This window comes from Lepidochelys olivacea (genome assembly GCF_965140295.1).
Source record: "Lepidochelys olivacea isolate rLepOli2 genome assembly, chromosome: 2".
NCBI lineage: Eukaryota > Metazoa > Chordata > Testudines > Cheloniidae > Lepidochelys > Lepidochelys olivacea.
Window position 1 is genome coordinate 69,338,709 of NC_140412.1, and position 26,411 is coordinate 69,365,119.

General features: G+C 43.5%; 1 long non-coding RNA gene across 1 annotated transcript; it reads right to left on the reverse strand.

Moving 5' to 3' along the window:
- On the reverse strand, positions 1–26,369 carry LOC311516066. The gene is made up of 4 exons (XR_014710319.1): positions 25,937–26,369; positions 2,564–2,805; positions 2,053–2,140; positions 1–158 (listed from the first exon to the last, which is right to left on the reverse strand). It is a non-coding gene; the product is annotated as an uncharacterized lncRNA (long non-coding RNA).
- Between the last annotated feature and the right edge of the window lie 42 nt (positions 26,370–26,411).

The window sequence follows — 26,411 nt, forward strand, 5'->3', positions numbered from 1 at the left end:
TTTTAAAACTGACAAACTTCTGTGTGTGGATTCCTTCTTCAAACACTCTTTCATAATGGTATTTTACCAAATACGTTGCCACCAGTGCTCATACTCATGTTTTCCAGTTGTGTGCACTTCTGAACCTCCTCCCATACCAGTAAGTGGCCAAATTTCAGCTGTTTTGACAAAAAGAAACCAGAAGTGAGTCTTGTAGCCTCTCTCCCTTTTCTTTAGAGCTCCCAGCCCAAATGGAGATCAGTGATTTTCCCCTTGTGGCTAATACAGTATAGCAGGTTCTCATCTAGTACCCTCAAGGAATCCAATAAATTAAAAACTCAAACTCTTCACTTCTATCCAAGCTCACTTCTCTGCACTCTTCTTTGGCTCTGCAGCATTGTCCTACTGCCCTTGTACAGAGCAACACCCTGTCTTCCTGGAGGCCTGTTTCCAAACTCAGTAGTCCTGCTCACCCTTGTCAGGTTGTTTATGCACCACCTTTTCCGGTAGCCAGACCCTCCCATGCCACTGGGTTCTAGTCCAGGATCCCAAAAATGAGTAGACGAAGTTGGCTCCATCTGACCCCTTGTTGCCATATCCCTGGACTCCTTCCCACCATAGCAGCCCCTTCCTGGGCTCTTTGTACCAGGCAAAAGCCTTCCTGTTCCCTTCAGGAATCTCCACTCTCTAAAACCCAGAGAATGACTACATAATTCTTCTCCTTCTCCTCCTATAGGCCCCCCTTTTTTTTTAATGGGGAAGCAAACAAGGACTGAATAGTCTATAGCAGTAATACTCAGACCTCACTGGTTCAGGAACCAAATTAGTAATCAACACTACCCAAAAGAGCCACAGTAGTGTGAATTCATTGTTTCACATATGAATAAAATAAAATAGTCTCACAGCAAAATGACTAAGTATTATTTTATCAACTGCAACTGGATAATAACTTAATAAAAGCATCCTGAGTGTGTGATTTAATTATTAACCAGGTTTTTAATGTCAGGGGCTACAAAGAACCATAGGAAACACATTAAAGAGCTACTTGTGACTCCAGAGCCTCACTCTGAATATCACTGGTCCGTAGCCACCACCAACTATAATTCCTAAATGCTTAGTGGTTTATATGCTCTTGCTCTGCCCTATCTTCCAAGTAATGTAATAACACCATTCTAAGAATGCTCCATTTCCCTGATACTTTTACTAAATAGCAGTGTAGCTTTTGTTACTTTCAGATATTTGAATTCCTCAGAAATCTTTTCCCTTTCTTTAGCAAAGGCTTTACATACCCATAAAAAGCAATCAATTGTTTCTTCCACCTTACAGAACACAGTTTGTCTTTATTTATTCTAAAAAATTTTTTAAGTTATAATAGCCAGTTAGTATTCTAAACAAAATCACTTCATTTCTTCTATCCAGGACCTGCTACATAGCATTATCTTCAACTCTAACAGTCCCCTTCTTTGTCTGAGTTTTAGCACAGAAGTCTCATACTACTACCCCTACTGCTTATCTTTATAATAACTATTCAGCTCCTCCCCAGCTGTGTTTCATCTTTCATTAGGCCTACCAGATGCAACCAGGTGCTTTAATGCAGGCCTCCAGCCCACATTTATCCTTTCCTCACCTATGTTGGGCTAGATACTCTATCACATTCCTCTAAAAGGATGTCTCCCATTTCTATTTGGTTGTGCGATCAGTGAGAAGGAAATAGGTGGCAGATACTCCACCTGGACAGAAGAATGATTCAGAACCTGGTCTGTTGGTGAATAACCAAGGGCTGGTGAGTGACTAAGGGTTATTGTGGTAACCTGCTTTAATCTTTCATTGCCACAGTATCAGTAGCCTTGAGAAGATGGCTTCACATTGTTGGGTGAAAAGCACAATCCACACCAATACTAAGCTTAACTAATTTAAAGCTTTAATAGTAATATATTGTCCCAAAATTTTCTTATCTTAATTAAGCAAAAAGCATAAGTCCAGCAGATAGAGCAGACAACATAATATAGCATAGACCTGAACAACAAATCTCAAAGAACAACAGTGATGAAAGGTGAGTAACCGTTTCTTAACTTTTTCTGGAGTGCAGGTAGGATGTTTGCCAGTGTTTAGATGAATGCTGCTCCACTCTGGTGAAGGTCCTGCATTGCTCCGCCTCCCTCTGTTAAATACATGTTCTTTATGTCTTGTTTCATAACATTATGCAGGTGCACATTAAAATTCTCATTTATAACTATTTTATTCTAAATATAACCCCATCATAACCCAAAATCCTTTTAACTGATACATTTTTACTTATCCTGCTAAAATTGGTGCCTTTTTATTTATCTATTCTTAGCCATTGCTACCATCCTCAGTCCAACTGTCCTTTCATGCTTTCATGTATTCCATTTTTTAAAATGTATTTATTTATTTATTTTACAACACTAAATTATTACAACAATTATTCTTACTTCTTATGGCCTTGGGAGTTGCAGGTTGGCTAGTTTTGTCCAGTCAGTATCCATTCTCTCTAGTCTGTTTCACTAGGGAGATTTGTACCTGGCTAGTAAATTCAGGGGTGAAAGTAAAATTGAAAACTTACTGGTATGGGGGCTGGGGCAGAAGGGGCAGGGCTGGGGGCAGCATCTCCCAGCCAGCCCTTCCACGCTGCCCGGCCAGCGCTGCCCAGGACTCCAGCGGCGATTTAACTTCCCTATGTAGGAAATCTGCTATTGTCCATCATGGGTAGTATGAATGAACCCCACAGACAAGTCCCTGTGTATTGCATCTTGGTTGTCCAGTGAGGCCTTCTGGCTTCTTAATGGTGTGGAGATTGTGTAGCAGCTTCAAATAAATTTAAATATGGAAGTTTTAATTTTCACATTTGTCAGTAAACAGTATCACTATGCTATTCCTTGGCCTATTTTGATATCGAATTCCCATTTATTAGTTATGCATTGCCAAGTCATAACTGCATAGTAGAAATTTTTTAGTGTGAGAGAAGAGCTTGAGTTTTAATAGCTGGGTAAGGAGACATGTGGGGCCTTTTTGGCAGCCAGAAAGGTGATGGAGGCAGCTCAGGCTCCTGGCATCCCGGAGGCAGTTGTGGCTTTTGGTACTATGGAGGGAATGAATCTCCTCTTTCCTTCTCCTGTAAGCAGGGTTGGAGTGACTTCAGTTTTTTGGGTGGTTTTTTGAAGTGTCTCTTTGCTTTCAAGAAAGATGTGCTGACCTGGACTAAATCAAATTAAACAAGACTCCTGAGCAGACTGATGACAAAGAAGTCCAGGTAGCTGCATAAATGAATCCCCTTTGACCAAATGAACACTGCCACCACTTGCAGAATGTTAGTAATTAATTCCTTCCAGGGAATTCAAAGTCCTTCTGGACCTGCTGTCTAGCTGGTGTCTCCAGTGCCCTTGCCAGTAGATAGCAAGGGAACCCAAGCCAGCCCTCTTCACTTGGTTCTAGCCTAGGGACCCTATAATAAGCAGCCACGGTCTCTGCGCTGTCTGACCCCCTTGCTGCTGTTTCCCTGGGCTTCTTCCTACTCCTCTGACTCCTCCCCCAGCCCTTGCCAGTCTCAAACTCCCTCCACTCAGGGAGCAACTACAACCTGCCTTCCTGCAGTCCCCCTGCTGATCACTGCTCCTGGGCTTTATACTGGCCCCGCCTTCTGTTCAGATGACCCTATTTCTAATTAGTGGCATACTCCCTGGTTCCTCCTCCAGGTGCACCAACTGGAATTAAAGGGCCTGCCTGACCACCTTAACCCCAATTAGCCCTGTGTGAGGCACATGCCCCATCACAGAAACTTAAATTAAAATAAATCCAGTCCAATCTTCAACTTATTCTGACATTATGGAAACAGTCATGCTGTCCTGAGAAGCAGTACGTCTAGAATGACACTCTCCAAACACTGGACAAAAACTGCCTTTTAAAAATGCTTGTGTAAAACAAAAAACGAAAACAGGAGAGGTGTGCATGTACATATCCTTATTTAAAAAATCCCCAACACAATAGTTAAAAACATTGAATGATGGAAAAGTTGTCTGTTTAGAATGCATGCTTTTTGGGGTCCATGACTTGTCATATGCATGTACAGCTCCCAGCACATTTTTATACAGCATATAAATTATTGTAAGCCACAGAATAATCTAAAAGGGACATTAAGGTTGCAAAGCAAAATACTCAAAAGTCATGATATGACAAAGTTAGGGTGGCTGCTGCAACACTAACTGCTCCCTTGTGTATATGCATTACAACACAGATTTCAATTAAATGAACAAACACTATCCCTTCCCCACACATCATCTTCAGTGCACAGGTTCCACAGTACATAGTGATTGACACCTGTTTGATACTTATTTTTATCCTCATTGTTTAGTGTGATCCTTGCCTCATTCCCTATGCAAAATTCAATTTCTGCAGTGACACATTCTCTATATACCCCCGCCTCACTTTCCATCTAATCTGTGCACTACAGTCCTGATTTAGAGCCCTTCAATGAGTTTTGGATTAGGCCCTGAATGAGAAATGCCACACAGCTTTCATATGCACATGTGTCCAGTGCCAACAGTAAGAGATTATTTGCTGAATGAGAATTAATGCTCTCCTAACATACAAACCTGTAGTGCCAGTAGAATATTGGAAGATCTTTAGTTTTTAAAAAAAGACCATCATATGATAAAAATGTGTACATGCTCAAAGTTTCTTTTAAAAATCCTTATAATTCAGGCAAATCTACATGGATTTTCATTAGACCAAGGAAAACACACTAGTAATCTAGATGCTATCTCCCTGGTAAATTTGAAGCTTCTTTTCTCAAACCCCAGACGTGTTAAAGCTATTTTTTTTTAAAAGTCTCTTTTTTTTCCCGAATGACATGAATATATATTTAATACTTTATTATTGAAAATGGTTTACCTGGTTTTGCTCAATCTTTAATAAAAAAAAAAAAAAAAAAAAAGGAAAAAAAAGAAGTCAGGCTGTAACTAATGGAATTTTTAAGCCTGAAAGATAAAAAATGTGAGGAAAATTTTAAATTTTTGAAAAAGACGATATAGAATGGAACCAGTTACAGATGTTGCTCTACCTATGATAATTAAAAAATAACATTTTCCCATCTGGGTGGAGATATGGAATGAGGTGGTAGTTTTGCACAATTTTGATTAATGTATTTCTTTACCTAATTGCAGTTCAATCCTATAGTGCATACTCGGGTGAAAATCCTGTTGGCTTCAGTGGTGGTTTGGCCGAGTAGGGGTTTCAGTCTGGGACCCTAGATTTTAGTTCAATTAATGATTTGCTCTCTCACTCTCTTACCCCAATGATTCTGAGATCGTGTGCTTCAGGCCAAATTCCAGAAGAAGCAGACTGTCCAGGACACATTCACACTTCTGTTAGGGGGCTTTGCAGCCACACCCTATTATTGGGGGGGGATTTCTGACAGTGCCTTTAATTGGCATATATGTATACTACATTTCTGAAGAAGGCCTCAAAGCCACAGCACAACCTAACTGAATAGACTTGTCAACAATTACTGTCCAGTGTTGAGGAACACTTTTAAGAGTGCCCTTAAATAATAAACAAATACATGTATTTGTATTTATTTTGATTCATATACCCTTTCATAAAAAGGACCCTCTATCCTTTTCTCTAAACATTCCTTGCCATAATTATAGAAAAATAATTACCACCTTCTTCACCCAATAATTAGAATATATAATAACCCAATCTTTAGATCTTTCTAATGTCCTACCGGAGTCCTCTTACCCTTGAAATAAACAAATGGGCTTTTGCTGAGCAGAGATCCTCTGAAAAATCAATAAACTAGGACTATTTCAGACTTATGACATGCACCACATCAAGGATGTAATTGCCCTGAGAACAAGCAAGGTCTCCAGATTCTAATATATAATTTAAAATGGTTAAGGTAGTTAGACAAATGTATATTTAAACTGCATATATTTGATAGTCTCCGCCTCCCTCTGTATGTCACTTGTGTCAGTGTAAAAGGCACACATATTAGAGGGGGAAAAAGGGCTCTTTATAATGCCAGAGAGGTGTATAGTGGCTCTATTGTAAATTCAAAGTCCTTGAATTTGATCAATTACTAAATAGCTGTCTGATGTCGGAACAAGCACTACACATTGTGTATGTTGAACTGAGTTGATTAGTCAGTGCTGCAGTGTATCAATGTACTTAGTCTGCTTTTGTCCTGAAAAGTGTCTACTCAAAAATGACACCTCTTACCGAGCAGAGATCCTCTTCTATCTACTCAGGGTATGTCTACACTACGAAATTAGGTCGAATTTATAGAAGTCGGTTTTTTTGAAATCGGTTTTATATATTCGAGTGTGTGTGTCCCCACAGAAAATGCTGTAAGTGCATTAAGTGCATTAACTCGGCGGAGCGCTTCCACAGTACCGAGGCAAGCGTCGACTTCCGGAGCGTTGCACTGTGGATAGCTATCCCACAGTTCCCGCAGTCTCCGCTGCCCATTGGAATTCTGGGTTGATATCCCAATGCCTGATGGGGCTAAAACATTGTCGCGGGTGGTTCTGGGTACATATCGTCAGGACCCCGTTCCCACCCTCCCTCCCCCCGTGAAAGCAAGGGCAGACAATCATTTCACGCCTTTTTTCTGTGCGGACGCCATACCAAGGCAAGCATGGAGGCCGCTGAGCTCATTTTGGCAATTAGGAGCACATCAACCACCACACGCATTATCCAGCAGTATATGCAGCACCAGAACATGGCAACGCGATACCGGGCGAGGAGGCGACGTCAGCGCGGTCCCGTGAGTGATCAGGACATGGACACAGATTTCTCTGAAAGCATGGGCCCTGCCAATACATGCATCATGGTGCTAATGGGGCAGGTTCATGCTGTGGAACGCCGATTCTGGGCTCAGGAAACAAGCACAGACTGGTGGGACCGCATAGTGTTGCAGGTCTGGGACGATTCCCAGTGGCTGCGAAACTTTCGCATGCGTAAGGGCACTTTCATGGAACTTTGTGACTTGCTTTCCCCTGCCCTGAAGCGCATGAATACCAGGATGAGAGCAGCCCTCACAGTTGAGAAGCGAGTGGCGATAGCCCTGTGGAAGCTTGCAACGCCAGACAGCTACCGGTCAGTTGGGAATCAATTTGGAGTGGGCAAATCTACTGTGGGGGCTGCTGTGATGCAAGTAGCTCACGCAATCAAAGATCTGCTGATATCAAGGGTAGTGACCCTGGGAAATGTGCAGGTCATAGTGGATGGCTTTGCTGCAATGGGATTCCCTAACTGTGGTGGGGCTATAGATGGAACCCATATCCCTATCTTGGCACCAGAGCACCAAGCCGGCGAGTACATAAACCGCAAGGGGTACTTTTCGATAGTGCTGCAAGCTCTGGTGGATCACAAGGGACGTTTCACCAACATCAACGTGGGATGGCCGGGAAAGGTGCATGATGCTCGCATCTTCAGGAACTCTGGTCTGTTTCAAAAGCTGCAGGAAGGGACTTTCTTCCCAGACCAGAAAATAACTGTTGGGGATGTTGAAATGCCTATATGTATCCTTGGGGACCCAGCCTACCCCTTAATGCCATGGCTCATGAAGCCGTACACAGGCAGCCTGGACAGTGGTCAGGAGCTGTTCAACTACAGGCTGAGCAAGTGCAGAATGGTGGTAGAATGTGCATTTGGACGTTTAAAGGCGCGCTGGCGCAGTTTACTGACTCGCTTAGACCTCAGCGAAACCAATATTCCCACTGTTATTACTGCTTGCTGTGTGCTCCACAATATCTGTGAGAGTAAGGGGGAGACGTTTATGGTGGGGTGGGAGGCTGAGGCAAATCGCCTAGCTGCTGGTTACGCGCAGCCAGACACCAGGGCGGTTAGAAGAGCACAGGAGGGCGTGGTACGCATCAGAAAAGCTTTGAAAACCAGTTTCATGACTGGCCAGGCTACAGTGTGAAAGTTCTGTTTGTTTCTCCTTGATGAAACCCCCCGCCCCTTGGTTCACTCTACTTCCCTGTAAGCTAACCACCCTCCCCTCCTCCCTTTAATCACCGCTTGCAGAGGCAATAAAGTCATTGCTGCTTCACAGTCATGCATTCGTTATTCATTCATCACACAAATAGGGATATGACTACCAAGGTATCCCAGGAGGGGTGGTGGAGGAGGGAAGGAAAATGCCACACAGCACTTTAAAAGTTTACAACTTTAAAATTTATTGAATGACAGCCTTCTTTTTTTTGGGCAATCCTCTGTGGTGGAGTGGCTGGTTGGCCGGAGGCCCCCCCACCGCGTTCTTGGGCGTCTGGGTGTGGAGGCTATGGAACTTGGGGAGGAGGGCGGTTGGTTACAGAGGGGCAGCAGTGGCAGTCTGTGCTCCAGCTGCCTTTGCTGCAGCTCAACCATACACTGGAGCATACTGGTTTGGTCCTGCAGCAGCCTCAGCATTGAATCCTGCCTCCTCTCATCACGCTGCCACCACATTTGAGCTTCAGCCCTCTCTTCAGCCCGCCACTTACTCTCTTCAGCCCTCCACCTCTCCTCCCGGTCATTTTGTGCTTTCCTGCACTCTGACATTATTTGCCTCCATGCATTCGTCTGTGCTCTGTCAGTGTGGGAGGACAGCATGAGCTCGGAGAACATTTCATCGCGAGTGCGTTTTTTTTTCTTTCTAAGCTTCACTAGCCTCTGGGAAGGAGAAGATCCTGTGATCATTGAAACACATGCAGCTGGTGGAGAAAAAAAAAGGGACAGCGGTATTTAAAAAGACACATTTTATAAAACAGTCGCTACACTCTTTCAGGGTAAACCTTGCTGTTAACATTACATACATAGCACATGTGCTTTCGTTACAAGGTCGCATTTTGCCTCCTCCCACCGCGTGACTACCCCCTCAACCTTCCCCCCTCCCTGTGGCTAACAGCGGCGAACATTTCTGTTCAGCCACAGGCAAACAGCCCAGCAGGAATGGGCTATACTGAGTGTCCCTGAAGAAAAGCACCCTATTTCAACCAGGTGACCATGAATTATATCTCACTCTCCTGAGGATAACACAGAGAGAGAAAGAACGGATTTTGGTTGAATGCCAGCAAACATACACTGCAATGCTTTGTTCTACAGTGATTCCCGAGTATGTGTTACTGGCCTGGAGTGATAAAGTGTCCTACCATGAAGGACGAAATAAGGCTGCCCTCCCCAGAAACCTTTTGCAAAGGCTTTAGGACTACATCTAGGAGAACCGCAAATGCCAGGGGAAAGTAATCCTTTCACATGCTTGCTTTTAAACCATGTATAGCATTTTAAAAGGTACACTCACCAGAGGTCCCTTCTCCGCCTGCTGGGTCCAGGAGGCAGCCTTGGGTGGGTTCGGGGGGTACTGGCTCCAGGTCTAGGGTGAGAAACAGTTCCTGGCTGTCGGGAAAACCGGTTTCTCCGCTTGCTTGCTGTGAGCTATCTACAACCTCCTCCTCCTCATCATCTTCTTCGTCCCCAAAACCTGCTTCCGTATTGCCTCCATCTCCATTGAAGGAGTCAAACAACACGGCTGGGGTAGTGGTGGCTGAACCCCCTAAAATGGCATGCAGCTCATCATAGAAGCGGCATGTTTGGGGCTCTGACCCAGAGCGGCTGTTCGCCTCTCTGGTTTTCTGGTAGGCTTGCCTCAGCTCCTTCAGTTTCACGCGGCACTGCTTCGGGTCCCTGTTATGGCCTCTGTCCTTCATGCCCTGGGAGATTTTCACAAAGGTTTTGGCATTTCGAAAACTGGAACGGAGTTCTGATAGCACGGATTCCTCTCCCCAAACAGCGATCAGATCCCGTACCTCCCGTTCGGTCCATGCTGGAGCTCTTTTGCGATTCTGGGACTCCATCATGGTCACCTGTGCTGATGAGCTCTGCATGGTCACCTGCAGCTTGCCACGCTGGCCAAACAGGAAATGAGATGCAAAAGTTTGCGGTTCTTTTCCTGTCTACCTGGCCAGTGCATCTGAGTTGAGAGTGCTGTCCAGAGCGGTCAGAATGGAGCACTCTGGGATAGCTCCCGGAGGCCAATACCATCGAATTGTGTCCACAGTACCCCAAATTCGAGCTGGGAACGTCGATTTAAGCGCTAATCCACTTGTCAGGGGTGGAGTAAGGAAATCGATTTTAAGAGCCCTTTAAGTCGAATTAAAGGGCTTCACTGTGTGGACGGGTGCAGGTTTAAATCGATTTAACGTTGCTAAATTCGACCTAAAGTCCTAGTGTAGACCAGGGCTCAGAGTCACCAGTGCTTAATTTAGTGACAAAAATAATTTGCACTAATATTTATTCCTGTTAAAACTGCAAAGTCAACACACCAAAGACAGTGATCTTGACTCTATCTCCTCTTATATGTCAACAGAATTCTTATTGAGCTCCAATCAATTACACCTGTGCAACCCTCTTGCCTTCAGTTTTGTTGCATAGATATTAACAGTACAACCTGATAGTAATGGGTTTGAACAGGTGAAGGCCACTAATTGTGAAAATCTGTCAATTGAATGAAGATCATAGAGTGTAACTCAAAAAGAAAAGGAGAACTTGTGGCACCTTAGAGACAATAACACATTTGTTTGAGCATAAGCTTTCGTGAGCTACAGCTCACTTCATCAGATGCATTCAGTGCAAAATACAGTGGGGAGATTTATATACACAGAGAACATGAAACAATGGGTGTTACCATACACACTGTAACAAGAGTGATCAAGTAAGGTGAGCTATTACCAGCAAGAGAGCTGGGGGGGAGGAGGGAGGGAAACCTTTTGTAGTGATAATCAAAGTGGGTCATTTCCAGCAGTTGACAAGAACATCTGAGGAACAGTCAGGGGCGGGGGGGGAGAGGAAATAAACATGGGGAAATAGTTTTACTTTGTGTAATGACCCATCCACTCCCAGTCTTTATTCAAGCCTAAGTTAATTGTATCCAGTTTGCAAATTAATTCCAATTCAGCAGTCTCTCGTTGGAGTTTGTTTTTGAAGTTTGTTTGTTGAAGAATTGCCACTTTTAGGTCTGTAATCGAGTGACCAAAGAGACTGAAGTGTTCTCCGACTGGTTTTTGCACGTTATAATTCTTGATGTCTGATTTGTGTCCATTTATTCTTTTACGTAGAGACTGTCCAGTTTGGCCAATGTACATGGCAGAGGGGCTTTGCTGGCACATGATGGCATATATCACATTGGTAGATGTGCAGGTGAACGAGCCTCTGATAGTGTGGCTGATGTGATTAGGCCCTATGATGGTGTCCCCTGAATAGATATGTGGACACAGTTGGCTTTGTTGCAAGGATAGGTTCCTGGGTTAGTGGTTCTCTTGTGTGGTGTGTGGTTGCTGGTGAGTATTTGCTTCAGGTTGTGGGGCTGTCTGTAAGCAAGGACTGGCCTGTCTCCCAAGGTCTGTGAGAGTAATGGGTCGTCCTTCAGGATAGGTTGTAGATCCTTGATGATGTGTTGGAGAGGTTTTAGTTGGGGGCTGTACATGATGGCTAGTGGTGTTCTGTTATTTTCTTTGTTGGGCCTGTCCTGTAGTGGGTGACTTCTGGGTACTCTTCTGGCTCTATCAATCTGTTTCTTCACTTCAGCAGGTGGGTATTGTAGTTGTAAGAATGCTTGATAGAGATCTTGTAGGTGTTTGTCTCTGTCTGAGGGTTTGGAGCAAATGCGGTTGTATCGTAGAGCTTGGCTATAGACAATGGATCGTGTGGTGTGGTCTGGATGAAAGCTGGAGGCATATAGGTAGGCATTGCGATCAGTAGGTTTCCGGTATAGGGTGGTATTTGTGACCATCGCTTATTAGCACCCTAGTGTCCAGGAAGTGGATCTCTTGTGTGGACTGGTCCAGGCTGAGGTTGATGGTGGGATGGAAATTGTTGAAATCATGGTGGAATTCCTCAAGGGCTTCTTTTCCATGGGTCTAGATGATGAAGATGTCATCAATATAGCACAAGTAGAGTAGGGGCATAAAGGGATGAGAGCTGAGGAAGCGCTGTTCTAAGTCAGCCATAAAAATGTTCGCATACTGTGGGGCCATGCGGGTACCCATAGCAGTGCTGCTGATTTAAAGGTATACATTGTCCCCAAATGTGAAATTGCTATGGGTGAGGACAAAGTCACAAAGTTCAGTCACCAGGTTTGCTGTGACATTATCGGGGATAGTGTTCCTGAAGGCTTGTAGTCCATCTTTATGTGGAATGTTGGTGTAGAGGACTTCTACATCCATAGTGGCTAGGATGGTGTTTTCAGGAAGATCATTGGTGGACTGTAGTTTCCTCAGGAAGTCAGTGGTGTCTCGAAGGTAGCTGGGAGTGCTGGTAGCGTAGGGTCTGAGGAGGGAGTCTACATAGCCAGATAATCCTGCTGTCAGGGTGCCAATGCCTGTGATGATGGGGCATCCAGGATTTCCAGGTTTATGGATCTTGGGTAGCAAATAGAATATCCCAGGTTGGGGTTCTAGGGGTTTGTCTGTGCGGATTTGACCTTGTGCTTTTTCAGGGAGTTTCTTGAGCAAATGATGTAGTTTCTTTTTGTAACCCTCAGTGGGATCAGTTTGAGACACCTAGCTATTTTTTCTAAAGAAATAGAGGATTTGAAGATATGATTAAAAGGAAAGATGGGATTGAGGTTAGACCAAAATGGGCAAGCATTTTGTGTTGGATTGTTACTATTCCTAATATAGTTTATATTCTAAATATAATATTGTCTATACATTTCTTTCCAGCTCCTTTTTCAGATTCTTTTGTCTCCATGTCAATGTCATACTATTATTGTGTAATAGCATGTGGGACCTACTATTGTTTTTATCAACAAAGATTACATCCTACTGGTTGCTCCTTAATCACCCTAAGTTAAATATACTTTCATATGTCAAAAATTTAAAACTGTGGCACGGCAACTACACATATAAATGTGATCACTAATCATTTAAAAAAAAAAAGTTTTTCATCCGCTCCTCTTCCAAATTTTGTTTTAAAATACACTTCTTTAATACTTTGCTATCTGTATGTTTCACAGAAGTGCTGTAACAAAATAAATGATAATCCTGTAGTGCTGTGTGATTAAAAACCATACTCTGGGAAACTGTTGTTGGATCATTCCCTCCATTTCCATATGTGGAAGGGGCTCATATAGTGCATTTTCTTGTGGGAAAAGGAGCACCAAATGGGAGATCCACCATGCCCCTCCCCCTTCTTATGTCCCTCTCTAGATGCTTTATGTGAATTGGGTTGTGAGTTGTAAAGGGATTTAGATTTGGTAGATTAAAGATTGCAAACCCAAACTGCTAATGAAATGGAGCTAAAGGAGGGGGTAAGGGTCTGCTGATATTAACTAAGGCTAGACAGAGAGGAGCGTGCGTATACAGTATATTTTTCAAATGTTTTAGTGATAGTGGGTCAGATATCTGTTACACGGGTGTAAATCTGAAGTAATCCATTTATGCCATTGTAAGTATTACCCGAGTAAGAGTGTGCTGTTACAGTTCTTAAAGAGTCTGATCCAAAGTCACTGAAGTCTATTTTCAAAAAAAAAAAAAACTTCCATTGACTTCAGTGGCCTCTGAATCAACCTAGAAGTGAATCATAGCTTGGAGTTTTTGTTTGTTTGTTAACAACAGTGTCAAGGTTCCCTCCCCACTCTGAACTCTAGGGTGCAGATGTGGGGACCCACATGAAAGACCCCCTAAGCTTATTTCTACCAGCTTAGGTTAAAAACTTCCCCAAAGTACAAATCCTTCCTTACCCTTGTATGGGTACTGCTGCCACCACCAAGTGAGTTAGACAAAGATTCAGGAAAAGGACCATTTGGAGTTCATGTTTCCCTACAGTATCCCCCCAAACCCCTTCCCTGGGGGGGCTTGAGAATAATCTACCAACCAAATAGGTAAACCAGGTGAGCACAGACTAGGACACTAAAAGCAATCAGATTCTTAAAAAAACAGAACTTTATTACAAAAAAAAAAAAAGTAGAAGAAACACCTCTCTAAAATTACCTTCCATCCTGATTTTACAGGGTAATAAGATTCAAAACACAGAAGATTCCCCTCTAGGCAAAACTTTAAAGTTACAAAAAACAAGGATAAACCTCCCTCTTAGCACAGGGAAAATTCACAAGATAAAACAAAAGATACTCTAATGCATTTCCTTGCTATTACTTACTATTTCTGTAAGTTAGATGTATCGTTCAGTAGGAGCTAGATTATTTGCTTGGTCTTTCTCCTTGTCTCTGAGAGAACACACACAAAGAGACAAAGCAAAAACCTTCCCCCCACAGATTTGAAATCATCTTCTCCCCTTTTTGGTCCTTTTGGTCAAATGACAACCAGCTTATCTGAGCTTCTGAACCCTTTACAGGTAAAAGAGGGATTTTATGTTACCCTTTGCTGTATGTTTGACACCCCCCCCCCAAATCACAGACAGTGCTGGACAGCCTGCTTCACACTGGCTGTGTTTTCTTCCTGGAGCTCTAGGAGAAAACAGAATTAATAAGACACATGCACCTCTAGATATACTACTGATTATATAAAAACTAACAATATTTTCCACATTTCAAGGACTATTTTAACCAGCTGATTCTGGGAAACTTTCAAGGGAGAATGCATCAGCCACCTTGTTAGAAGCTCCTGAAATGTGTGGTATTTCAAAATCAAAATCTTGGAGAGCTAAACTCCACTGAATAAGTTTTTTGTTGTTGTCCTTGACGGTATGAAGCCACTTCAGCATGGTCACTTTGCAGGTGGAAACACTGTCCCCAAACGTATGGGAGTAGCTTTTCCAGAGCGTAGACAATGGCGTAACATTCCTTTTTGCTGATTGACCAGTGGTTTCCCTCTCAGACAGCTTCTTGCTAAGAAACACTACAGGATGGAATTCTTGATCTGGTCCTTCCTGCATTAAAACTGCTCCCACACCACGCTCGGACACATCTGTGGTTACTAGGAAAGGTTTGTCAAAGTCTGGGGCCCTTAGCACAGGGTCAGACATGAGTGTCACTTTAAGCTGGTTAAAGGCCTTCTGACATTCTTCAGTCCACCGAACTGCATTTGGCTGTTTCTTTTTGGTTAGGTCTGTCAGTGGGGCGGCGATTTGGCTGTAGTGTGGTACAAATCACCTGTAATATCCGGCCAAGCCTAAGAAGGATTGGACCCGTTTCTTTGACTTTGGGACAGGCCACTTTTGGATAGCATTTACTTTGGCCTGTAGGGGGTTGATAGTTCCTTGACCCACCTGGTGTCCAAGGTAAGTCACTCTGTTGAGGCCTATTTGAAACTTTTTAGCCTTAACAGCTAGTCCTGCTTCCCTTATGCGCTCAAAGACTTTTTGCAGATGCTCCAGGTGTTCTGCCCATGAATCAGAAAAGATGGTCACATCAAGGTAGGTGACTGCAGATTCTCCCAATCCCGCTAGGAGACTATCTACAAGTTTCTGGAAGGTGGCAGGTGCATTTTGCAGCCCGAAAGGGAGCACATTATATTCATATAGCCCTACATGGGTGATGAAAGCTGACTTTTCCTTGGCAGATTCATCCCGCAGTACTTGCCAGTACCCCTTGGTTAAGTCTAAGATAGAGATGAACTGGGCCCGTCCCAGTTTCTCCAATAGCTCATCTGTGCATGGCATTGGATAGTTGTCTGGGTGAGTCCCAGCATTTAGCTTATAGTAGTCCATGCAAAAGTGTATTTCCCCATCTGGTTTGGGAACTAGAACCACTGCAGATGCCCATGCACTTTTAGAGGGGCGGATTACCCCCATATGTAGCATGTCCTGGATCTCCCGTTCTATAGCAGTTTTGGTTTAAGGAGCCACCTGGTAAGGTTGGGATCTAATTGGGCGAGCATTACCTATGTCAATGGAGTGGTATGTCTGTTCGGTCTGTTCTGGGGTGGCTGAGAACATCGGTGCAAAGCTAGTGCACAGCTCCTTGATCTGCTGTCGCTGCATACGTCTGAGGGTCATGGAGAGGTTCACCTCTTCTACACCACCATCACTTTTTTCTTCATAGTAGACACCTTCAGGCCACTCAGTGTCATCTCCTTCCTGGGCTGTAAACTGACAAACCTTTAATTCTCTTCAATAAAAGGGCTTTAGAGAATTAACATGGTACACTTTAGGGTTGAGGTGGGGGATGCTATGAGATAGCTAACAGCTCCCAGGCACACTCGGACCGTAAATGGCCCGTCCCATGTCACTTCCATCTTATGGGCCTGGAGTGCCTTCAAGACCATGACCTAGTCCCCTACTTTGAAGGAATGCTCTCTGGCATGTTTATCATACCAGGCCTTTTGCTCTTCCTGAGCATCTTTTAGGTTTTCTCTAGCAAGGGCTAAAGAGTTTCGGAGGGTGTCTTGTAGGTTGGTTACAAAGTCCAGAATGTTAGTTCCTTGAGAAGTGTAAATCCCTCCATTCCTGCTTCACCAACTGTAATGGCCCCTTAACCTCACAGCCATACACGTTTTCAAATGGTGAAAGCCCTAAACTGGGATGTGGTATAGCCCTGTAGGCAAAGAGCAACTGCTGCAACACTAGGTCCCAATCATTGGAGTGCTCATTTACGTATTTATGTATCATGGCCCCAAAAGTTCCATTAAACTTCTGCACCAGGCCATTTGTTTGGTGGTGGTAAGGGTAGCTCACCCCATGAGCTTCCCAAAGGCTTTTCATGGTCCTTGCCAGGAAATTAGTTCCCAAATCCATAAGGATTCTGGAGGGTCAACCTACCCTGGCAAAAATGTCTGCTACTGCCTGGCACACACTTTTAGCCCTGGTGTTGCTTAGAGCTACTGCTTCCAGCCATCGCGTGGCAAAATCCATGAAAGTGACATTTCTGACAATAATAACTCCTGAGAGAAGAAGGGATGTGAAAAAGGTTAGGTAAAGGGAAAAGACAGTGATTGACAGGATAAACTATGTGGGAAGAGTTATAGTAGAAAGTGGACGAAGTGGAAGAAGAGAGGGGAAAGAATAAGAGGCTTGAGGAAGTCATTGTAGAACAAGAGAATGGGAGAAGAGCTATAACACAGTAGAAGATTAGAAAGAAATCTTAAGAGAAGCAAGATACAAAAGGAGATTGAAATACCAATATCTGACCAGGACTTTACTGCTGGACCTCACTGGAGCCTAAATAGAAGCAACTCCTATGGTCAACCCCCCCCCCCCCCACCCATTTAATGTGTGCAGCTAAAGATCCCACATTCACAAAACTTATCACTGCTCCTGCTTGCCTCCTCCTGTGTTAGCTACCCTAACTGGCTCCATCATCTCTTTCTTGTCTGCCTGCCATTTGCCCACCTCTCCAGCTTCTGCTGTCTCTTCCTCCAGCCACCTGGATTACCAACTACAAACTGTTCCGATCCCTAGTTCTTTTTCCCATTGATCTTTTATGCTTACATATGTACCTATTTGGTGACTCAGCCCACCATCTTCTAGACCATTTAGCATTTGAGAGAGTTTTTAATGTAAGACTTTTTTAAAAATGAGGCGGTATCTGCTGATACTTTTAAAAGTGTTTTGCCTCCAGTGTCGCTTCCTGCTGCTGTTGTGAAGTGTCCCAGTTATCAGGCCAGCTGCCATCCATCACCCCAGTAGTGGGAATTTTCTGCCTAGTGCACTTTGTCCTGCTGTGATTCTCTGTGCATCTGCTTAATAGCTCCTGCATCAGGAGCATTATCTTCTCTTCTGCAATGCTGCGCCGCAATCCAGTTCTTTCAAGGAAACTGGTCAGATTTCAATGGAGAGAGTGCTTTGGCCAGAAGAGATTCTTGCATGTTTGGATTACTTGTTTCAGCCAGTGTTAAAGCACAGACAGCGCTAATCTATTTTCCAGTTGTGTGATTCAGTGACTGGAGCTTCAAGAACATAAGAATGGCCATACAGGGTCAGACCAAAGGTCCACCTAGCCCAATATCCTGTCTTCTGACAGATTTCAGAGTGGTAGCCGTGTTAGTCTGTATCAGCAAAAGAACGAGGAGTACTTGTGGCACTTTAGAGACTAACAAATTTATCTGAGCATAAGCTTTCTGGGCTAAAACCCACTTCATCGGATGCATGCAGTGGAAAATACAGTAGGAAGATTGTGTGTGTGTGTGTGTGTGTGTATATATATATATATATAAATAAAAAATACACACAGAGAACATGAAAAAATGGGTATTGCCATACAACGATAACTAGAGTGATCCGTTAAGATGAGCTATTAAAAGCAGGAGGATAAAAAACCTTTTGTAGTGATAATCAGGATGGCCCATTTCCAACAGTTGACAAGAAGGTATGAGTAACAGCAAGGGGAAAAATAAGCATGGGGAAATAGTTTAATTTTGTGTAATGACCCATCCACTCCCAGTCTTTACTCAAGCCTAATTTAATGGAGTCCAGTTTGCAAATTAATTCCAATTCAGCAGTTTCTTGTTGAAGTCTGTTTTTGAAGGTTTTTTTTGTTGTAGTGCGACTTTTAGGTCTGTAATTGAGTGACCAGGGAGATTGAAGTGTTCTCCGACTAGTTTTTGAATGTTATAATTCTTGACGTCTACCAATGTGATATATGCCATCATGTGCCAGCAACGCCCCCTGCCATGTAAGTTAGCCAAACTGGACAGTCTCTATGTAAAAGAATAATTCTTGACATCTGATTTGTGTCCATTTATAACTCTGGCAAGGAGTTCCACAGGTTGACTGTGCATTTGTGTGAAAAATACTTTTGTTTGTTTTAAACCTGTTGCCTATTAATTTCATTTGGTGACCCCTAGTTCTTGTGTTATGAGAAGGAGTAAATAACACTTTATCTAATTTTCTCCATACCAGTTATGATTTTATAGACCTCAATCATATCCCCCCTTAGTCGTCTCTTTTCCAAGCTGAAAAGTCCCAGTCTTATTATTCTCTCCTCATATGGCAGCCATTCTATAACCCTAATCATTTTTGTTGCTCTTTTTCTGAACCTTTTCCAATTGCAATATATCTTTTTTTGAGATGGGACGACCACGTCTGCACGCAATATTCAAGATGTGGGCGTACCATGGATCTATATAGAGGCAATATGATATTTTCTGTCTTATTATCTATCCCTTTCTTAATGATGCCCATCGTTCTGGTCACTTTTTTTGACTGCCGCTGCACATTGAGTGGATGTTTTCAGAGAACTATCCACAATGACTCCAAGATCTTTCTTGAGTGAGAACAGCTAATTTAGACCCCACCATTTTATATGTATAGTTGGGATTATGTTTTCCAATGTGCATTACTTTGTATTTATCAACATTGAATTTCATTTGCCATTTTGTTGCCCAGTCACCCAGTTTTGAGAGATCCTTTTGTAGCTCTTAGTTAAATCCCAGGCAGACTGCAATCTTGAGTAGTTTTATATCCTCTGCAAATTTTGCCACCTCATGGTTTACTCCCTTTTCCAGATCATTTATGAATATGTTGAATAGGACTGGGCCCAGTATAGACCCCTGTGGGACACCACTATTTACCCCTCCATTCTGAAAACTGAGCATTTTTTCCCACCTTTGTGTCCTATCTTTTAACCAGTTACCAATCCATGAGAGGACCTTCCCTCTTATCCCAAGACAGCTTACTTTGCTTAAGAGCCTCTAGTGAGGGACCTTGTCAAAGGCTTTCTGAAAATCTAAATATATTATTATATCCAGTGGATCCTTCTTGTCCACATGCTTGTTGATCCCCCTCAAAGAATTCTAGTAGATTGGTAAGGCATGATTTCCCTTTTACAAAAACCATGTTGTCTCTTCCCCAACAAATTATATTCATCTGTCTGACAATTTTGTTCTTACTATAGTTTCAACCAGTTTGCCTGGTACTGAAGTCAGGCTTACTGGCCTGTGTAGCGGGGTGGTCACCCCCTCTGACCCTGAAGGTGTTAAAAGCAGCCTTGGAGAGGGCTGCAGCTGTGAAAGGCTAGGCTGGAGAAGCAGCTACAGCTGTGGCCAGCTCAATCAGGGCCCAGCTGGCCCTTATAAGAGGGCTGGGAGCCAGGAGCTGAGGGAGTCTCACTCTAGCTATGGAGTGGAAAGGGCTAGCTGCCTCGGAGCAAGGTACCTGAAGCAGAGCAGAGCTGGAGAAAAGGGCAAAAGGAACTGGGGAGCTCCAGCCTGGTAAACCTCCAGGCTGCAGGCCTTGGTGAAGGCGTACAAAGGTACTGGGTCTACAGAGGTGCAGCCTGGGAATAGGCAGAGGCAGCTGATCCAACCTCCTTGCCAATTATAAGTGGCCATGACAGACTGCAGTCTGTCCCAGTGAGTGGGGGCTAGAAGATGACTGAGGCACTGTCAGTAGCCACTGAGGCAAGGTGGGGATAGAAGGTTGGGGGTTCCCTTGTGAGGGGAGACTCAGAGTGTGGGGGCAGGACCCCAAGGTAAAGGGGCACCAGGGTCCAGGAGGGACATGTGGGGCCAGTGGCAGGTGAGACACTGGCCAGGAGGAGGCGCTCTATATGCTGGAGAGCTAATTCCTGAGATTACCAGCAGGAGGCGCCACACCAGTGAGCTGTCGTTTCACTACAGCTTGTAATTGCCGGGGTCACTTCTGCAGCCCTTTTTAAAAATGGGCATCACCTTAGCTATCCTCCAGTCATCTGGTACAGAAATGGATTTAAATGATAGGTTACAGATTCCAGTTAGTAGTCCTGCAATTTCACATTTGAGCTCCTTCAGAACTCTTGGGTGAATACCATCTAGTCCTGGTGACTTATTACTGTTTAATTTTATCAATTTGTTCCAAAACCTCCTCTAATGACACCTCAATCTGGCATAGTTCCTCAGAGTTGTCACCTAAAAAGAATGGCTCAGGTTTGGGCATCTACCTCACATCCTCAACCATGAAGACCGATGCAAAGAACTCATTTCTCCACAATGGCCTTTATTGTCCTTGAGTGCTCCTTTAGCATCTCGATTGTCCAGGGGCCCCACTGGTTGTTTAGCAGGCTTCCTGCTTCTGATGCACTTTGAAAAAGTGATAGCAAATTTTTTTTAGTCTTTGGCAATGTTTTTTTCAAATTATTTTTTGGCCTTCCTAATTCTATTTTTACACTTTATGTTCTGTTTCCCAAAAAATGGTGAGATGCCAGAGTTTTGTTCCTATGTAGGATAGGCAATTAGCAGATGTTAAAGATCATTACTTATGAACCTTTTAACCGACTCCAAAAACAACTGCAATCCAAGTGCCTGGGTAGTCTCTTAGAGATTACTACCCAAATATAGTCAGCTGGTGGAATTCAACCAGTAATTGCCAGACAACACAAAATAGACATAGGTGCTTGAAGAGTAGAGTTGTCCCTCTCTTACTGCACCCCAAAATGACTGAAAACAAACTTTATTTTGCTGTTAGTCAAAGTCAAAAAGGGGCTTTTTAAAAAAAAAAATAGCCTAAAAAATGTTAGGCCCAGATTCACAAAGGTACTTCGGTATTTAGGTACCTAAATATCTTTATGAATCTAGGCTTTAGTGCCTATAACAAATAATTCAATATAAAGTGGCAGTGAGAATTTATAATCCTAAAACTCAATCCAGCCATCAGATTGGTGTGGGCAGACCCCATTTGACTTCAGCAGGCTCCCTGCAGGTGTAAGGGTTTGCCCACATGGATCCAGTTGCAGAATTGAGACCAAGATCATATTTTAGATTTTTATTTTTATTTTTAAAAAAAAGTATCTAGTTGGCAATGGCATTAAACTGATGTGGGTTACATTTTTTTTAGGCCTTATAGATGAAAACAGCATGCAGTACTCTATAGTCAGAAGTGACGACATGCAATATCATTTTGTTTTACTCCTGAATATTAACCTTTACTTGTACATTACTCAAGTTTGAACAAAAATGGCATCCTTCTCTTCAATTTTCTAGTACAAAAAGCTGATAAAAACTGGAATAAAATACTGAGAAATATCCATACTGTGGTGAAATTAATCAATAAAAATAAAGTTGATTCTGTGACAGAATGGGGTATATCAGCTCGTGTTGTAGTGTAAATGCCATATATGTGCTGAGCACGTCTAACCTTGCTCAAGACAATTATTGTAATGTATTCCAGACACATGCCCTACCCAGGAAAGATGCTTGCTGTCCTGATGAAGGACCCCATAACTGAGCAGCCATCAACTCGGTTTCTCAACTGGAGGCCCAATTCCATGGAACAATGGCATTTCTATACAGGGGAGCCAGCCTGGTTAGTTGAACTGCAATTTCTCAGTTTAGGCACTTGGCAAAAGAAGACAGACTGCATTGTCAAGGGGGAGGATGCAGAGGGGTAGATGTAAGCAAGACTGGCTGGAGAGAGATTAGACAGGAGGGATTCTGCCTAGTCTGAAATGCTGAGAAGCCATGGACTCAAGGAGGGGTGAGGTCAGACAACGGGAAGCTGCGTCTCCAGAATCTTTTTTCAAATAATTGGCTCTTTTAAAGAGTAAACTGTTAATAAATTCCCTAGCTAAGCCTGTTTTCCTTGCTTTCCTGCACTGTTTTCCACAAAAGGGTTAAACTATAAGCCCAGTGTGATTGCACCTGAGGTGGGACTCTTAGGGAGCATTTGTAAGCAAGAAGGTTTGAGGGACTATTTTTCAGGGAGCAGGGCTTCTAGACGGCAGTCCTATGCCACAATGAAGAGTTCAGACAAAATTCTGCCCAGACCCCACTGGTTTGGAGGCCTGTGGAACCTGCAGTTGGGTCCATTTGCAATAGACTGCTGATACAGAGAGGTACTGGGAATATAGTTAATGGGAGAAGAATAAGGATAATGGAAAGTTAAGTAGCAATATGTTGGGTAAGACAGGCCTGGAAGTGGACAAGATGTTTTTATTAGATTGGACTCCATTATCCTGATAGCAGCACTTCTGGTCCTTAACCAGTAAACCAATGGCACAAGTAACATGAATGCTGGCTGAGTGGGAGAATCCTAGGCTGTAATAACCTCTCTAGTAAGCCATTAAAAGAACCTGGAAATGTAACTCATTAAACAGAGTACCAAGGAAGGTAATTGTCCAGTTTGAGCAATTGCTAATGGATCACCCACTCACAGGAAACATTACAGATGGGGTGAGAAAGCAAAGTAATGCTAGCTCAGACCACAAAAATGCCAGGGTAGGGTGAAAATTTTTAGCATAATATGAAACTGCAGAATGAAAACTACTTCAGAGTGTCCCTATAGGTGCTTCACTTCTGGTGAATGTGTGCCCATGTGTTTGATCAGAGAATTTCAGCAGCAGTGCTTGCCTGGGTCACGCATGCGCTGTCCCCATCGCACATCATTGTCTGCATCTATCTACCATGCCTGACCAGATGCCACTCAGTTCCTTCTCAACTGTTCTCGCCCTGAGAAGGTACTTCCAGCAGTGCAAAAAATAAATAGCTTTCTTCAGTGCTTAAAATAGTTTTTAGAGTGGTTTTAGAATACTAGTTAGATTTACTTACACTTTTTCAGTTTTTTTTTTTGTTGAAAAGAAAATACATATTTTCCTATCCCTCAGAATAGTTTGTGTTCACCCTTGGGCTGAACCGCCATAATTCCATCCATGCCCAGTTCACCGGGCTTCAAGTGGTGCCCTTCCTCGTAGGAGGCAATCTTGGTATTGGATGGACACTCGCAATACATCTGATGCTTAGGTAAGACACACATCCCACAAAAGTGTTCTCACTGCAGCAAGCTGATTTAAAGGCTCACGCCAGAAAGGACAGAGACTTGCATTTCAAATTTACACTTATGGAGAAGTATAGCATCGAATCCCGGCCAACAGACCGCCTCTGGACAACAATCTCCAGAGACTTTACCCTCTTCACAAAGGAAGGCTCACTTCACCAAAAAGATAGCGAGGAAAAAAGCATCAACTTCCCCCCCGAAAAGGCTCATTCTGTATCCTCAGTACTGACCACACCACAGCTGAATACATATGAGGCACCAGGAGCTGCTGGTACCACGCGTATTGTGAAAGCCAGTGACCACAAGCAGGCAGGCTTGGAGTCAAGAGGCAAACGGAAGCCCACCTCCTTTGCTACGACATTGAGGGACCCGCCCAAAGATGCAGCACCAAGGTGCTCCCCACAGGCTACGGCATCACCATCTGCTCCAGTAGCACAGAGCAATCAGATGTCCACACCGATGCTTGTAACTGCAACAGCGTCATCAGCTCTGACCATTTTGGCGCTAAAACCACTGGGAAGCTGGTGGTTGTGGTACATATAGGTACCAATGACATAGGAGAAGTCCTGGAGGCCAAATTTAGGCTGCTGGTGAGAGATTGAAGTCCAGGACCTCCATGGTAGCATTCTCTGAAATGCTTCCAGTTCCACATGCAGGGCCAGCTAGGTAGGCAGAACTGTAGGGTCTCAATGCGTGGATGAGACAATGGTGTAGGAAGGAGAGGTTTAGATTTATTAGGAACTGGGGAACCTTTTGGGAGAGGGGGAGCCCATACAGGAAGGATGGGCTCTGCCTAAGCCAAAATGGAACGAGATGGCTGGTGTGTAAAATTAAAAAACCAGCTCTGACCTTTAAATTAAGGGCTGGGGGAAAGCCGACAGGTGCAGAGGAGCACGTGATTTGGACAGAGACATCCCCGAAGGGAGGATCTATTAATGGAGATTCTCTGTCCTAGTAAGGAGGAAAGGATGGAAAATAAAATAGAGGTAGGATCTGATGAGACAGTCAAATGAAAGAATCCCATTTAATTACATCAGGTAATGGCAGCTTAAAAAAGACACATATAAATGCTAGAAGTCTAAATAATAAGATGAGTGAACTAGAGTGCCTCATATTAAATGAGGATATTGATGGAATGAGGACAATCAATGGGACACAGTAATACCAGGGCACAAAATATATCTGAAGGACAGTACAGGTAATGCTGGTGGAGGAGTGGCACAATGTGAAAGAAAGCATAGAATCAAATGAAGTAAAAAAATCTTAAATGAACCAAACTGTACCATAGAATCTCTATGGATAGTAATTCCATGTTTGAATAATAAAATATCAGCAGGGATATACTACTGACCACCTGACCAGGATGGTGATAGTGACTGTGAAATACTCAAGGCATATCAGAGAGGCTATAAAATAAACTCAATAATGGGGATTTCAACTATCCCTATATTGACTGAGTACGTCACCTCAGGATGGGATGCACAAATAAAGTTTCTTGACACCTTAAATGACTGCCTCTTGGAGCAGCTAGTCCTGGAAGCCACAAAAGGAAAGGCAATTCTTGATTTAGTCTTGAGTGGAGCACAGGATCTGGTTCAACAGGTAAATATAGCTGAGCTACTTGGTAATAGTGACCATAATACAATTAAATTTAACATCCCTGTGGTGGGAAAAACACCATAGTAGCATTTTATTTCAGAAAGCAGCACTACACAAAAATGAGGAAGTTAGCTAAACAGAAATTAAAAAGATACAGTGCCAAAAATGAAATCCCTGCAAGCTTCATGGAAACTTGTAAAAGATGACATAACAGAGGCTCAACTTAAACGTATACCCACAAATTAAAAAACACAGAAAACCAAAAAAAAAAAACCACTGTAGCTAAACAACAAAGTAAAAAGCAGGGGAAAGGCAAAAAGGCATCCTTTAAAAAGTGGAAGTTAAATTGTACTGAAAAAAAATATAAAGGAGCTCTTGGCCATGACTACCTTTTTTCATTTGCAACTCACTACACTGTATCCACTAGCTCACCCTTGTCCATATGCTTATTGACATCCTCAAAGAATTCTAGTAGATTGGCGAGGAATGATTTCCCTTTACAAAAACCACTGACTCTTTTCCTCAACAAATTGTGTTCATCTATGTGTCTGACAATTCTGTTCTTTACTATGGTTTCAACCAGTTTGCCTGGTACAGAAGACAGATTTAGCAGCCTGTAATTGCCAGGCTCACCGTTAGAGCCCTTTTAAAAAATTGGCATCACCTTATCTATCCTCCAGTCATCTGGTACAGAAACTGATTTAAATGATAAGTTACATACCACAGTTAGTAGACCTGCAATTTCACATTTGAGTTCCTTCAGAACTCTTGGGCGAATACCATCTCGTCCTGGTGACTTATTGCTGTTTAATTTTATCAGTTTGTTCCAAACCCTCCTCTAATGCCACCTCAATCTTAGACAGTTCTTCAGAGTTGTCACCTACAAAGAAGGGCTCAACTTGGGAAATCTTCCCTCACAGCCTTAGCTGTGCAGACAGGTGCAAAGACTGTAGTTAGTTTCTCCCCGCTGGCTTTATCACCTCCCTTGAGTACTCTGTTAGCACCTTGACTGGCCAGCTGCCCCACTGGCTGCTTCGCCCGCTTTTCTGCTCCTTGGGCACAGAGCTGAGAAACGGGGCCACCTGGCGGCTGGTCGGGGCCTCGGGAGCGGAGCTGGGCAACGGCCCGCGCCCGGGCTCTGCGCACCGCGCGCCAGGGAACGCAGCGGTCCGGCCCCGTGCGCGGGGCTCGGGGGC